Raw genomic sequence first — 9,891 nt, forward strand, 5'->3', positions numbered from 1 at the left:
CCCTTCATAATATGAACTCCTGGCCCTCTTCACAATTATTAGTATGTCCCAACAGAAAGGAAGATATATGGCAAATTTAAGAACATTTCCAACATGTGATTATGAAAATCCAAATAGAGCCATTGCTGGTATTATAAATATGTGGCTTGAATGTTATTGTTCAGGATGTGGTGGGACTTGAGTGTGGTGAACAACCTGAGCAAATTAATAATCTTATTGACATGCCCAATTTGACACATTTGAAATGTGTGTTTTCAGTGAGCCTGGGTGTTAGGGCGGGTGGATCTGGTCTTCTGCATTTGTTCCCAATTGGAAACACAATAGAAGCAACTGAATAAAGGGAAAGGGTTTGGTTACCAGGAGATAAATCGAGGTATCACAAGTTCAGGAGTGCAAATTAAAGTTAACCTTCAAATGGATGCAATGTGCAGCAGTAACTCAGCAGGTCAACCAGAGATGTCGCCTGACCTGCAGAGTTACTCCAGCACTTTGTCCTATGTATTAACCACCACCTGAAGTTCCTTTGTTTCTACTGAAGTTTACCTTCTGTTGCACAAGTATACATATTCTGCAATTTTATTAAAACAAGAAAATTAAAGTAATTGGGAATGAAACAAAGCAGCTGTGTCTGTCCATTTGAAGCACAGCTGTAGTTCTGGGTTTGGGTAAAGCCTTGGATGTAACAGTAGCTCTGCCACATATGCATTTAAAATCACCAGGCGGCAGATTAAATAACCAGTGAGCAACAATAAATGTTTCAGCACAGATTGCACACCTCCCCGTGAGACGGAAAAGCAGCACAGCTATAAATAGAGATTTTTTAAAAAAAGAGGAGAATGTTAAATCCTGGTAAAGTGATTTACACTGATGCAGGGTAAAGTCGGGGAGCCTTGGCCCATTACCAAGTACTGAACAAGGAAGACAAAATGCTGGAGTAACTCAGTGGAACAGGCTGCATCTCTGGAGAGAAGGAATGAGCAACAAGGAATAGAACAAGGAAGATGGTCATGACCCATTGGATTAATCAAAATACGGAGCTATCCAGTGGGAGTCTTGATGAAATGGATGATCTTAGAAAAAAGGCAAACTGTTCCAAGTTTAGCTTAAGATAAAAATATGTTGCCAAGATGCAAAATGTCAAAGAAATCCTGGTTAATTTGTCTCTTAAATTGACAGTGAACATAAGTGAGGTGGAGTGATGAATGTAAATAGAATGTTTAAGAAGGAACTGCAGATGCTGGAAAATCGAAGGTAGACAAAAATGCTGGAGAAACTCAGCGAGTGAGGCAGCATCTATGGAACAAAGGAAATAGGCAACGTTTCGGGTCGAACCCTTCTTCAAATAGAATTTTGTGGAGAGGTTAATATCTTTTAGGCAGTGAATGTAAACTTTGGTTTAGGAAGTAACAGCAGATGCTGGTTTAAATGGAAGTTTAAACTGAACCAGAGTTGGAAGATTATTTATTGAAGTGCCAATCCAAAGAGTGGGCTCTAAGTTTTGACAGACACTCCAATGCCACACTGGGGGAATGCTACAGCCATCTTTTCAATGATTCAGAGGCACATTACAATTAAATTTAAGAAGAAAGGAAGAGGAGCCAGAGAGTTGAAAAGGGGAGGAAACAGCAAGGGCTACCAGAAATTAGAGAAGTCAATGTTCAAGCCGCTGGGGTGCAGACTGCCCAAGCAGAATATGAGGTGCTGCTCCTCCAATTTCCGGTGGTGCTCACTCTGGCCATGGAGGAGGCCCAGGACAGAAAGGTCTGATTCGGAATGGGAGGGGGAGTTGAAGTGCTGAGCCGCAGGGAGATCAGGTTGGTTAAAGCGGACCGAGCGGAGGTGTTCGGCGAAACGATCGCCTAGCCTACGCTTGGTCTCACCGATGTAGATCAGCTGACATCTAGAGCAGCGGATGCAATAGATGAGGTTGGAGGGGGGTGCAGGTGAACCTCTGTCGCACCTGGAACAACTGCTTGGGTCCTTGAATGGAGTCGAGGGGGTAGGTAAAGCGACAAGTGTAGCATCTGCGGTTGCAAGGGAAAGTACCCGGGGAGGGGGTGGGAAGGGAAGAATTGACCAGGCAGTTACGGAGGGAGAGGTCTTTGCGGAAAGCAGACGGGGGGGGGGGGGGGGGGGGTGGGGGATGAGAAGATGTGGTGAGTGGTGGGGTCACGTTGGAGGTGGCGAAAATGACGGAGGACTATTTGTTGTATATGACGGCTAGTGGAGGGGAATGTGAGGACTAGGGGGAGTCTGCCCTTGTTCTGAGTGGGGGGGATGGGGAGAGAGTGCAGTGTTACGGGGGTATTGAAGAGACCCTGGTGAGAGCCTCATCTATAGTAGGGGATGGGAGCCCCCGTTCCCAGAAGAATTAGGACATTTCCGATGTCGCACCCGCTGAGTTTCTCCAGTACTTTTGTCTAACTTCGATTTTCCAGCATCTGCAGTTCCATCTTGAACAACGTTATTCCTTTGTTGGTTGCTAATGTTTTGAGTTGTCAAAATGTTAACGAGAAGTAATGCATGTTATATTTGAGTAACGTTTCGAAAATGCATACCCCATTCTGTTTTCAAGTGTTGATTGCTGACTAATGTTCAGTTTGCCACAGTTTCAAAGAAGACTGCATGTTACACGGAGACCGCTCAATTTGGTAACAATTCGATAGCTGCACAAGCCTGCTTCCAAATTTCATCAAATTGACACTAATGTGCATTCTCAGGTGTGACATTCAAGGGCCTGTCCCACTTACACGACCTCGTGGTCGCTTGAGGCGTATGGGCACCGTATGGCCGCGCGGGGCCGGTCCCACTTAGAAGCGCGGAGTTTTGCGGGGCTAGTCCCGACATCGCGCGGGGCTCCAAAATTCTTGCAGTGGCCGAAAGCTTCGCGCGCCGGCACGCAGGCTCATTGCGGTCGTACGCAGCATCTTTACGCGTATGCAGTGTCTTGACGTCGTACGCCTAGCGCGTGGCGTTGCGTGATGACGTCACCGCCCGACGCCCAAATTCAGTCGGCCCGCCTCCTGCCCAGCTGATTGGTATGCATGACGTAAATGACGTCACGCGCGAACTTTGCGTGAACTCCGCTTCCGGTTGGTCGCCCCAAACGCACGCAATCGCATGCAAGTGGGGCAGACCCTCAACTGAACAAATGAATTAAAGATATGCAAGAAAGCAACGATGATAATGAAAACGGGTCATTGTTAGCTGTTTGCTAGGTGAGAATGAGAACCCAGTATGGTATGAATATTGATTTCTCCAACTTCAAGTAATCCTGCATTCCCCCTCTCTCTATCCCTCCCCCACACAAATCGCACCAGCTTCTCGTTCTCACCTAGATTCCTCATCACACATTCTGTAATGGATGTCCTTTAACATAATATTGAAAGTCCAAAGTTATTGCCTTTGGGTCCTTCATAACTTTCTTTCTCTGGTCATCAACTGTTTAAAACTGTAGGTGATTTTCCACATTTGGTGTGACACATTTTATCCCAAGATAATCTCATGTAATCAACTGAGTCGTCCTCCCCTCAATACCTTTGTATTTGATTAATCTATTTACTTAACACCATTGTCCTTGTTCTACTCTTTGTAATCAGCCAAAGCTTTCCAGTCTATGTCCTAGATCGGTGTAAATCCTGTCCTCCACCTTCCTCTGGTGGGTTTCCATTGGCTTCATGTTTTGAAATTTTCAACTTCTAAAGATTTCTTACCTTTGCTTCCAAACCCATGACCTTGTTTTTTTTTTTGGAATATGCAATGTCCTCGCCTTAAAGCCTTCTGATGCAAATGCATTCCTCCAATTATAGCCTCCTGATCATTCCCATATTTCATTTTTGCATCCGTTTGGTGACTGTCTCCTCAGCTGTCGAGGTTTGAACTATTCACTTCGTTCCACTTCACATCTGTAACAGCAAAAGCATTACATTTAGTTGAGAGATACAGCAGGGAAACAAGGCCTTTGGCCCACTGAGTTCACACTGATCATAATCACCCAGATCCACTATTCTATGTTTTCCTACTTTCTCATCAGCTCCTGACACGTTGGGCAATTTTATAGACACCAACTGACATATAAAACATGAGATGATTAATGTTTTGATGATGAAACAAGTCACATTTTAAACTGAAAAGCAGGAAGGAGGGTTCCGACCGGAAACATCACCTCTCCATGTTCTCCAGAGATGACTGACCCGCTGCGTTACTCCAGCACTTTGTGTCCTTTTGTATACACCAACGTCTGCAGTTCCTTGTTTCTACCGAAAAGCACACACGAACTTCTAAATAATGAAAACAATATTGAAATAAGCAATAATGGTGCAAATATCCAGGTAACTTTTTTTCACCATTACAAATTCCATATTGAAATGAATTCCAACTAATTGGAACCAGGAGCACATAGAGCTGTGGACTTTGAGAAAACTACTCTGCCTTTGAACTTCATGCCGTGTTTAGCAGTGTGGTACTGCTGGGAAAACATCTGTGGACCTCGTCAACCAGATTTATACAAACCAAACGGAGGCAGAGTGAATCAAGTGGCAGAAGCTGCACAAGTTCATTAGTCATAGGAACAAAATCAGGTGATTCAGTCCATTGAGCCTACTCCACCATTCAATCGTGGCTGATCTATCTTTCCCTCTCAACCCCATTTCTGCCATAACCCTTGACATCCTTAATAATCAAAAATCTGTAAATCTCTGCCTTATAAATGCCCAATGACTGCCTTCTGTGGCAATGAATTCCCCAGAAATGAGCTTTTCTTTTGACGGCACTGGGCCTGTACTCGCTGGAATTTATGAAGGGGACCTCATTGAAACGTACGGAATAGTGAAAGGCTTGGATAGGGTGGATGTAGAGAAGATGCTTCCACTAGTGAGAGAGTAGGACTAGAGGTCATAGCCTCAGAATACAAGGATGTTCTTTTTGGAAAGAGATGAGGAGGACTAGTCAGAGGGTGGTGAATCTGGAATTCTTTGCCACAGAAGGCTGTGGAGGCCAAGTCAGTGGATATATTTAAGGTAGAGATAGAGATTTTTGATTAGTAGGGGTGTCAGAGGTTATGGGGAGAAGGCAGGAGAATGAGGTTAGGAGGGAGAGATAGGTCAGTCTGAAGAAGGGTCTCGACCAGAAATGTCACCCATTCCATCCCTCCAGAGATGCTGCCTGTCCCGCTGAGTTACTCCAGCTTTTTGTGTCTATCTTCGATAGATCCGCCATGAATGAATGGCGGAGTTGACTTGATGGGCCCGAAGGGCCTAATACTACTACTATCACTACGATTCACGACCCTCTGACTACATAAATTCCTCCTCATTTCCTTCCTAACACCCTTTCATTCTGAGGCTGTGCCCTCTGGTCCTAGACTCTCCCACTAGATACAGATGCTTCACAACCAAATCAAAAACAGAGTGCAGAAGCAACATTAGGGGAGAGAACAGAGATAACATTTCAGCTCAAGGATCCTTTAATCAGAGCTGGACAGGTAAGATGAACAATGTTTTAAACTGCCAAAATGAGAAGGTGGAGAATACAGAGGGAACGTATATGATGGGCTGCAAACTAAAGTTGTGAAGGTAGCAACAAAATGATAAACAGGGTGGTGGGGGGCAGGAACGCATTGCCAGGAGTGTTGGTGGAGGCAGTTATGACTGTTTAAAAGGCTTTTAGATAGGCACATGGAAGTGTGTCTGCAGGAAGTGCAGATGCTGGTTTACACTGAAGATAGACAAAATGCTGGAGTAACTCAGCGGAACAGGTAGCATCTCTGGAGAGAAGGAATGAGTGACGTTTCGGGTCGCGGCCCTTCTTCACCCTCAAGAAGGGTCTTGACCCAAAATGTGTCCCTCACTCTTTATTTCCAGAGATGCTGCCTATCCTGCTGAGTTACTCCAGTATTTTGTGTCATCTTAAGCCCATGGAAGTGCAAGGAATAGAAGAATATGGATCATGTACCGACAGATGAGATTAGACAATAGGTGCAGGAGTAGGTCATTCGGCCCTTCGAGCCAGCACCGCCAATCAATGTGATCATGGCTGATCATCCCCAATCAGTACCCCGTTCCTGCCTTCTCCCCATATCCCTTGACTCCGCTATTTTCAAGAGCCCTATCTAGCTCTCTTGAAAGCATCCAGAGAACCTGCCTCCAGAGAACAGAGAATTCCACAGACTCACCACTCTCTGTGAGAAAAAGTGTTTCCTCGACTCCGTTCCAAATGGCTTACTCCTTATTCTTAAACTGTAGCCCCTGGTTCTGGACTCCCCCAACATCGGGAACATGTTTCCTGCCTCTAGCGTGTCCAAACCCTTAACAATCTTATATGTTTCAATGAGATAACCTCTCATCCTTCTAAACTCCAGAGTGTACAAGCCCAACCGCTCCATTCTCTCAGCATATGACAGTCCCGCCATCCCGTGAATTAACCTTGTAAACCTACGCTGCACTCCCTCAATAGCAAGAATGTCCTTCCTCAAATTAAGGGACCAAAACTGCACACAATACTCCAGGTGTGGTCTCACTAGGGCTCCGTACAACTGCAGAAGGACCTCTTTGCTCCTTTATTCGATTCCTCCTGTTATAAAGGCCAACATGCCATTTGCTTTCTTCACTGCCTGCTGTACCCTGCATGCTTACTTTATTAGTTTAGTTATCTTGGCATTACTAGATTAATTGGCAACTAAATTAGTTTATCTTGGCATCATATTTGGCACAATTGAGGGCCAAAGGGCTTGTTTCTGTGATTTACTATTCTGTGTTCTATGATGCATAAACAATTTGAAAAATAAAATTGAAACAGAAAAGTAGGGCCACATTGGTGAAGAAAGGGCTTGACCTGAAATTGCTGAAATAAATCATTATGTCCAAAGGGTGCAATGAGTCTTGTCAGAAGATGAGGGACAAGTTTACTCTGAATATTACTGAAACAATGTAGGAGGCTGACAGCAAAGAGGTCAAAGTTGGAGTAAGATGCAGAATTAATATTCCAGGAGGCTGGAAGGACATAATCGGCCTTGTGTGATGCGCACAGGTCATTTGTATCTGTATTTGGATTCTCCAGTATAAAGTAGACCGTATATTGTGCACTGATTGCACTTGGTGTTATCTCACGGAGCACTGTTTCATTATTGCATTCTTGGGCAGTTCTACGAGTGTGAGCACTCACAAGGTGCTGTACTTTAAAGGAAGACATCTGTTCAGGCTGCGTGCTGGGAAGCCCCTTCACTCCCTGGCTTTTCTTAGAGCCACAACTACTGTGCCTCTTCTGGCAGGTCATTCTATATACCCACCTCCCTTTGTGTAAACAAAAGTGGCCCATAAGATTCCTATTAAATCTTTACCCCCCCCCCCCCCCCCCTCCCCCCAAAAAAATAATATATATACCTTAAGCCTATCTCCTATTGTTCTTGATTCCCCAACTCTGGGTAAACATCTCTGCACATTTACCCATTCTATTCTGCTCATGATCTTATTCACCTCTATTAGATCACCCCTCATCCTCCTGCACTCCAATGAATAAAGTCCTAGCCTACCCATCCTCCCCCTGTAGCTCCTGTCCTTGAGTCCTGCAACATTCTCATAAATCTTCTCAGCACCCTTTCCAGCTTAACATCATCGTTCCTATAACAGGGTGACCAAAACTGAACACAATACTATATGTGACCTCACCACAAGGCACAGAAGCCTTACCAAAGACCATATCAATTTATTTGAGTTAAATTCCAGTTGTCAATCCTTTGCCCACTTTCCCAGTTCATCTGATCCTGCTATAACCTTAGACAACCTTCTTCAAGGGGAGATGCAGCGAGACCTGGGTGTCATGGTACACCAGTCATTGAAAGTGGGCATGCAGGTGCAGCAGGCAGTGAAGAAAGCGAATGGTATGTTAGCTTTCATAGCAAAAGGATTTGAGTATAGGAGCAGGGAGGTTCTACTGCAGTTGTACAGGGTCTTGGTGAGACCACACCTGGAGTATTGCGTACAGTTTTGGTCTCCAAATCTGAGGAAGGACATTATTGCCATAGAGGGAGTGCAGAGAAGGTTCACCAGACTGATTCCTGGGATGTCAGGACTGTCTTATGAAGAAAGACTGGATAGACTTGGTTTATACTCTCTGGAATTTAGGAGATTGAGAGGGGATCTTATAGAAACTTACAAAATTCTTAAGGGGTTGGACAGGCTAGATGCAGGAAGATTGCTCCCGATGTTGGGGAAGTCCAGGACAAGGGGTCACAGCTTAAGGATAAGGGGGAAATCCTTTAAAACCGAGATGAGAAGAACTTTTTTCACACAGAGAGTGGTGAATCTCTGGAACTCCCTGCCACAGAGGGTAGTCGAGGCCAGTTCATTGGCTATATTTAAGAGGGAGTTAGATGTGGCCCTTGTGGCTAAGGGGATCAGAGGGTATGGAGAGAAGGCAGGTACGGGATACTGAGTTGGATGATCAGCCATGATCATATTGAATGGCGGTGCAGGCTCGAAGGGCCGAATGGCCTACTCCTGCACCTAATTTCTATGTTTCTATGTCTATGTTTCATGGTCAACCACACAACCATTTTTTTTGTAATCTGTCATGCCAATGATACTCTCTTCCAAATCATTAATATAGACAACCAACAACATGGGATCCAGCACCAACCCTTCCAGGAATTGGAGGAACAGCACCTCATATTTCGCTTGGGCAGCTTACATCCCAGTGGTATGAATATTGATTCTCTAACTTCAAGTAATCTTTGCATTCCCGCTCTCTCCATCCCTCCCCCATCTTAGTTCTCCGACCAGTTTGACCTGTCCTCATGATTACATTTTATCTTTGTATGCCTCGTTGTTCACATCCCCTAGCTAACAATGATCTATTCTACATTTTCCTTGAGCTTTGTCCCCTTTATCTTTCGTTTTCACACCTTACCCTTTCATATCTCTGTGTCTCCCTCTCTCCTAACTCTCAGTCTGAAGAGAGGTCTCGACCTGAAACGTCACCCATTCCTTCTATCCAGAGATGCCGAGTCACTCCAGAATTTTGTGTCTATCTTCAGTGTAAACCAGCATCTGCAGCTCCTTGCTACACCTTGCAACACACCACTGGTCACAGGCCTCCAATCTGCAAATTAACCCTCCATTATCACTCTCTGTCTCCTATCAAGCCATTGTATCTAACTGGCAAGCTCACCTTGGATCCCAGGTGATCTCACCTACATTGCAGGACCTTGTCAAAAGCCTTGCGAAATACCATATCAACAATGTCTACCCTGACCTTATCAGTCCTATCAATCCCCTCCAAGAAACCCAAACACATTTGTGACCTAGAATTTCCCACGCACAAAGCCATGCTGACATTCCCTAATCGGTCCAAACGGTGGTAGATTCTGTCTCTCAGAATACCATCCAGTAACATAGCCTGTAGATTCTAAGAATCATAGATTCTTGATTCGTACGGGTGTCAGAGGTTATGGGGAGAAAGCAGGAGAATGGGGTTAGGAGGGAGACATAGATCAGCCAGGATTGAATGGCAAAGTAGACATGATGGGCCGAGTGGCCTAATTCTGCACCAATCACATGATAGCCAGGAAAAAAGCCTTAGAAAAACAGCCAACATAATCAAAGAGACTTGTCCCATCCTGGCCATCCTTTCTTCTCGGGAACTGTTCCCGTCTGGCAGAAGGTACAGAGGCTTTCTGCAGAGTCTCCCCCTGTAAAATAATTTCATGATAATAGCCCTAGGGATTCAAAGTTTGAATCTGGAGGTGAGTTTAAAAAGGCATTTAAAAATTATTGCACAATTGTGGCATCCTGAGGGTTATTAAAAAATTTGCCGAAACCCGGGATCGAACCAGGGACCTTTAGATCTTCAGTCTAACGCTCTCCCAACTGAGCTATTTCGGCACCATGTCGAGCA

At 44.8% G+C, this 9,891-nt stretch overlaps 1 non-coding gene across 1 annotated transcript; it reads right to left on the minus strand.

The window, feature by feature from the left end:
• Nucleotides 1-9,805: 9,805 nt before the first annotated feature.
• trnaf-gaa lies at nt 9,806-9,878 on the minus strand. The gene has a single exon. It is a non-coding gene; the product is annotated as a tRNA-Phe (tRNA).
• Between the last annotated feature and the right edge of the window lie 13 nt (nt 9,879-9,891).

Source organism: Amblyraja radiata, chromosome 29, assembly GCF_010909765.2.
Source record: "Amblyraja radiata isolate CabotCenter1 chromosome 29, sAmbRad1.1.pri, whole genome shotgun sequence".
Taxonomy (NCBI): Eukaryota; Metazoa; Chordata; class Chondrichthyes; order Rajiformes; family Rajidae; genus Amblyraja; species Amblyraja radiata.